Source organism: Microtus ochrogaster, chromosome 1 (genome assembly GCF_000317375.1).
Source record: "Microtus ochrogaster isolate Prairie Vole_2 chromosome 1, MicOch1.0, whole genome shotgun sequence".
NCBI lineage: Eukaryota > Metazoa > Chordata > Mammalia > Rodentia > Cricetidae > Microtus > Microtus ochrogaster.
The window spans coordinates 78,865,635-78,872,519 of record NC_022009.1 but is presented as its reverse complement, the minus strand read 5'-3'; positions in this window follow the sequence as shown (position 1 = coordinate 78,872,519).

The window sequence follows — 6,885 nt, the reverse complement described above, 5'->3', positions numbered from 1 at the left end:
AAGTCCCTCCTACTACTTCCTGTCCTCATTTCTCCAAAACCTCTATAGCTAATTTGGGTCACCTAGCCCCACCCTCTGATTTAAAGCAAACTTTATTGGCAGTCTCAGGAGTGGCTGAATGCGATCGAAATATCCCACAACACAGAGGTTGGCAGTGCTGGAGTTGATGGCTGTCTCATGAATCTGTGTTCCTCAGTGGCTAACATAAAAAGGCCTCTCCTGCTTTACCTGCTCTTGATGGACATGGAGCATTACAGTTTGTTTCTCTGAGATTTTGTGGAGAAAGCCTTATCTATTCTACCTCTGGATAACTCGGCATGTGATGATATAATGTGTTTGAAGGAAAGCACAATACATCATTTTGCATTAGGACCTGTGAGCAGCTGGGTGCCATGCTGTGCTTACACAGCACAAACGGCGGGGACTAAGCAGTCCTTGTGCAATGATTGTTCCACTGGAGTCAATTCTCAGAAGAGATCCAAAAGAACAAAAGCACCCCCCCCCCATCCACTCAGGCCTTGAGAACAGCTCAGCACTATGCTAAGGTAGAAGAAATGCCTTTGCCGACTTTCACAGCACGTGCTGTCCCACAGGGAGCGCTCTTAACTGTGATGGGACTTCTGCTTCTCAAACTGTGATGTGTAGTTTCAAGCAAAGGCTGGGCTGAAGGAATTCTCTGTCTTCCCTGACCTGCACAGTTGTTCCTGTCCTTGCATCCTGCCTCATCAACTTCTCTCTCAGAGAAACCATCTACGAAGGGGTTAATGAGTTTGAGTAGGACAAAGGCAGGACATGGCACATGGCATATTTTGAAAGAGAAAGAAACAGCTAAACAAGTCACAAAACCTCTTGCTGTGGGCAAATTTGAATTTGTAATTTTTGAGTAATGGAAACTGATAGATGACAAGTCTGTTGGGATATTATGTTTATTTCCAAGAAGCAAAATGTAAACCATCATTTCGCTCTTAAGGAAAGGAATATCTTACGGAGGAGATACTTTATTTACCTCGTCATTACTCCTCGCTCTCATTCTCCCATGTGTCAGGTGCGAAATGAAGATGTATTCTACGTAAAACACAGATGCAGGCTCTCGGCAGGCTGGCCTATGCTTTTCTCTCCTTTTCCCCTTGACCTCCTTCAAAACCAGGCCCCCTCTCTTTATGTTGCTCACTGTCTCTCCCTGCTTGATTTGATCCTTTTTCCTTGGGTCCCGTAACTGCCATGGCTACTCCCCCCCCCCCATGTCCATGCATTAGGCAACCCCTTACTGGTACTATATTGTCACTCCAAGCATGCCCTCTAAAGTCTATTCTCCTGTCAAGTATCTTTGTCTCTGTTCCGTGTCTCCATTCAGATGATTTTCCCAAAGACTGTGGCTTTATTTCTTGGTTACCTCTACAAGACCCCCCCTGAAAAACCTGTAACTGCCACCAACTTACTCTGGGACTCCTCATGGTGATCTCCCTAAGGACTTTTGTTTAGTACGTGCAAGAAATGAGTCACTCTAGGGAAAGGTCCTGCTTGTCTTGCAAGACTGGAACGGTGGGGGATGCTACCTAAGCCCGACGTCTGCACATTCCAATGGAAAGTTTCCTTATTTCCCCTCCTTTGTGTTCTTGCGTTGGCTGCACTAGACCGGCTCCTGTTCTACCTGCCCAGGTAGACCACAGACTGAACTGAGAATCTGTCTGGGCATGAGATCCTTGCCGCCTCATTGTCTATCGCTCGTCAGTGGGAAATGGCATGACTGTGGGTAGTGGAGTTTGATGGCCACTCCCACGTTTGTTTGTTTGTGCTTCTTTGCGCTTCTCACTCTTTGATGCCTCAAGACCCTTAGCTTCTCTGCTTTAGCTGTTATTTTCCCCCAGTTAAATGGACATGGTCACCTTAACGCTAGGGGGTGGATGGGAAGAGAAAATACAAAACCCCCGATCTTTACATATGGGAGATACTTAAATGGTCAGCACTATGTTAAGTTATAACATTTTAAAATGAGCTAAAGCTTTACTTTTTTTTTTTTTTACTTTTTAAAAAATGTTACTATTTTTCTCATTTGCAAATACCTGACAAGAAGCAACCAGAGGAAACAAGCAGAGGAGGCGGAGTTTTCTGTGCCTCAGGGTTCAGGGGCTGTAGTCAGGAAAGCATGGAAGCAGAGGGGCCAGAAGCTGTGGCAGCAGGCTGCTCACATCGAGGAGGGTCACAAGGCACAGAAGGGGCAGCTGGTGCTCACATGTCTAATTGTGCCTGAGGTCCCTACCTAGGGGGTGATGCTGGCAACATTCCCTTCTCAGTTAGTTGCTTCTGTAAATACCTTCACAGATTTCACCCCCAAGGCATCCTTCATCTAAGCCTTTGTGTTTCTTATTTCAATCAAATTGATAACCAAAATCAAGTGCCAAAGTTATGTTTCCGTGGCTTCCTATCAGCTTATTGTGAACAGTTTTAAAGTGAAGCATTTTTCTCAAAAGAAGAGTATCTAATTACTTAATGTAAAATTCCTTCCTGGGGTGACATTTGTTCCAAAATAAATGATTGAATCCTTAGCAGGCAGTTAGTCAGAGCACAACTCCAATATAGACTTCCCTGGCATTTCCTCCATGTCCTGTCTTTAAGGACTGCCCTATGGCACAGCTAAGGAAGACTTTCCAGGTGCTCCCACAGTGTCCCAGTGTCGCCTGGCTTCTTTCCTACCAGGAACCTTTCTTATCAGTGTGATGCCTCATGACACTTCCTCTATTATTTATTCTTTAATAAAAATTTCATCTGTGCACAGGTGAACAGGGAGTGATATCTTATTAATGTTGTAGCTGTCTCTCCACATTTTTTTCTAAAGATCTTTATAGTCAAATACCATGTTATTTCCCCCATAAAGCACTTAGTCTGTAGCTGTAAGAAACAGGATGTTTACCATTTCTAAGCCTGCGTGATACTATTAGGACACCACTTTTAATAATACTTAATATCAACATTCAAATTTCTTCAACAAGTTCAAAATTACTTTCCATAATTCATTTTTTTACTATGCAGTTAAGGAAGTTGTGAGATTAGGATCTGCACAATGTGTTTAAATCTATTTTAGCTGTGTTTTTATTCATTGCCCTTCACATTTTAATATCCTTTAGTTTTTTTTTTTTTGTTTGTTTGTTTTGTTTTGTTTTTGATTTTCGAGACAGGGTTTCTCTGTGGCTTTTGGTTCCTGTCTTGGAACTAGCTCTTGTAGACCAGGCTGGCCTCAAACTCACAGAGATCCACCTGCTTCTGCCTCCCGAGTGCTGGGATTAAAGGCGTGCGCCACCACCACCCGGCTATTCTTTAGTTTTTGAATGATTCCACAGTTTATCCTTAAAGTGTCTTTTAAATTTTGAGGGAGAGCCAGGAGGTGGTGGCGCACGCCTTTAATCCCAGCACTTGGGAGGCAGAGGCAGGCGGATCTCTGAGTTCGAGGCCAGCCTGGTCTACAAGAACTAGTTCCAAGACAGGAACCAAAAGCTATGGAGAAACACTGTCTCGAAAAATCCAAAATAAATACATAAATAAATAAATAAATAAATAAATAAATAAAATTTGAGGGAGGAACGTTTTCATTTATTTGCAAGGTTTTACTTTTTATAATGGAGTTTATAAAATTATTTTTTTTTACAAAATTTATTTAAAAAAGTCCTACCATGCATTTGCTTGCTTGCGTATGGTATTTTTTGCTTTTAGCATCATCGTTATTTTAGTCTACTCTTATACTTTAAAATTTAAAATAGGATTTTATGTTTGCAAAGTGATTTAGCATAGATTTTCAAGGTAGCTCACTTGTGAGGCTGGGGGGCATAAGGGCTGGCAGTCCTGTGGTTATCAGAACAGGCCTGGTGTGGTGCAATCACAGGGCACAGCACACGTGGGGTGGTGCAATGGGCATTCACTGGCAAACCTTCATGAAAACATAGCCAGGGAAAGGAGGGGGAAGAGTGGAGATTTGGTTTTAAGAACTGAAATTCACTGAGTGGAAACATTGAAAACCACAGTACCACACATGGAAAGGGAGGCTCTGTTTCTTGAGATTCGTATCGAAAGATGAAATGTATCTTATCTTTCCATTAGGACCATACTTTTAAAAAACGGTGCACTATGGTGCGTTTTCCATTGACCTCTGGTGCATGGTGTTTTTCTCAAATGAAATCAAGACAATTTTACTATGTAAGGATAAAACGGTCTTGATTTGTTTGAGAAACACACTTGGAAACATTATGATGAACTTTAATGGGAAACACACTTGCATAGAGGCCTGGGCATGAGATTGAAATTGATCATCTCATTGTTTGTTTAGAAAAGAAAACATAACATTCACAGACTATGTTGGAAGCATTGGGTTTCTTCATATGAGAACACACACATCGACAATGACAGGGCTTGGAGCAAGCATCAGTTACAGACTTTTTTCTTTTCCTTAAGAGTGTTGAAGTTAAAAAACACACGTATATTATTGCATACGCTAAAAGTTAATTTGAACATCTTTCATGGGGAATGTTTTTGTTAAAAAAATCCAAAGTAATAGAGACTTAAAAAAATTACTAATGACAAGACTTTGCAAATAATTCTACAAATGGAACAATGAAGATGACAGACAATTCACAGCAGGGCAAATATGTAGATTTTAGGTGGTAGCCTATCATTGCTCTGTGTGGGTGGTCTCCCACTTCCCAGAAGAGAGTTCACTGAGCTTTGAGATATGGTCACCAAATATTCGGCACCTAAGGGGCCGTTGTTGGAGTGGGGAAAGGCACCGGGTAAGTTTCTAAATAGTCATGGAAGGGTGTCAAAAAAGCATACAGGAAATTTTGTGAAGTTCTATAAACCAATTCACTTGCCCTGGAGACAAACCACACCTAAATTCTTCCAGACAGATTAGAATCTATCCTGTTTCTAAGGACCTCCTGAGAAGGAGTTTCCATTTCCTCCAGTCAGTATTTAACAAACTTCACTCTTTAGCCCTTAAGTCCTTCCTGCTCCTACCACCAGCTTTGTTTGTTCTGATCCTGTCAGGGAAGGTCAGCTGAGTGAGTTTGCTTCCAGTGCTGTCTCTATGCCACACCCCTTCCCCCTATTCCCCTCCATCCCGTTTGCTTCCACCGATGTCTCTACATGCTCTTTACTGCTGACAGAAATGTCCCATTGCCCCATAGTCTTCTCCCTTGGATTCTGTGAAACACAGCTCGGCTTTATCAGATTATGCAGCGGTTTGCATACATCCTCTGAAACCTCACTCTGCTATTTCTGTGTCACTGTGCCATCCAGGTGGTTTCCGTTCAGGCACTATGAGGAGCAGAGGCCGCATCATGGCTGGCCTGTATGTGAAGTACATTAGGAGCAAAGACACTTGTAAGTAAGATGGAAAGAGGAATTGGGGAACAACCTGGAGAGACCCTTGGTGAAAGAGGCAAGCAAAACAGACAGGTGGAAGCATGGTCTGCCATTGTAGCTATATTTAAAATAATTAATTAGCAAATCTGTATTGTATGTATTCAAGGTATACAATCTAATGATTTGGCATAAGTCTACATTGTATAATTAATTACCAGAGCCAATCATATGCTGCCTCAGCCCCTGTGAATCCATACGTGCACTGGTACTGCTGACCTAGAGGACCTGTTTCTTTGGTGTCTCCATTCCCTCTGGGTGATGGGAGGGACTGGATAGAGATACCCCTTTTAGTGTTGAATGTTCCACAGTCTCCACATGCTGTCTGCCTGCAGCTTTCTGTGTTAAGGAGGAAGCTTCTCTGATGGTGGCTGAACAAAGCAAGGCACTGACCTATGGTTATAGCAGAACGTCATTAGGACTCATTTTATTAGCATTTCTTTTTTGTTGGTTTGCTTATCTGTTTTTAAAAGAACAGTGGTATTTGGTGTTACACTAGGTTCCTGGACTGTCTAGTCTCAGCTTCTTGGTCACCCAAGCAGCATCAAGTATGGGCTCTGTCTTATGGAGTGGACCTTAAGTGAAAACAGACACAGGTTATGTACCTTCACAAGCTTTGTGCCGCCATTGCTCTGGCATACCTTGTGGTGGTTTTGGGATCAAAGGGTTTGTAGCTGGGTGGTTTTTACCTTTCTCCTTTGGTAGCCTGTTGTGCTGTATTTTGATTGTATTGTGACAATAAAGCTTGACTGGAATCAGAGGATGGAGTTAGCCACTAGCTGACCAAAATTAACCATGGAGGTTTTGGAGGACTGAGGATAGATAGGAGACAGGAAGTACCAAGATGGTGCTGGGAGGGGGATCTCAGTCCTTTTGGATGGAAGGGATAGGAAGTCACTGGTGGCTGTTCCTCTGTGGCTCTGATGTTTTAGGTTCTTACCCCAATATCTCATTACCTATTTTTTTATTGTCAAAGATTAATTAGCTAAATGCTTCAGCAGCCTGCAGACTATCCACTTCCATCAAAGATGCTAGCCAGGAGGCATAGCTTGCTTGACTTCTCTGTGTTCATAGAATTGTATAGGTGTTGTCTTCAGCAATGGGGCCTCACTGTCAGTTTGTGGGGAGCAACCTATGGCAAGAGTCAGGGTTTGGGGGGTGTGCCTATAGAAACCCTTCATCCAACACGTAAACCGATGACATGACCCCTCCATGCTATGGTTACAGGGGAGGTTTATATTGTAGAGATGAGAGAGACAACAACCAGAAGCCTCTGGGAGAGCACACAGCAAAGGGAGAGAGAAGTAAACTGAACATGCCCAGGAGACTGGTCGTGGCCAGGGCTATCTGTGAGGGAAGAATGGCAGGGGCAGAGAGTAGAGAAGGCGTAGTGAGAGACACCGGAGCAGAGCAGAGGAAGAGCAATGGGGAGCAGAGCAGAGGAAGAGCAATGGGGAGCAGAGCAGAGGAAGAGCA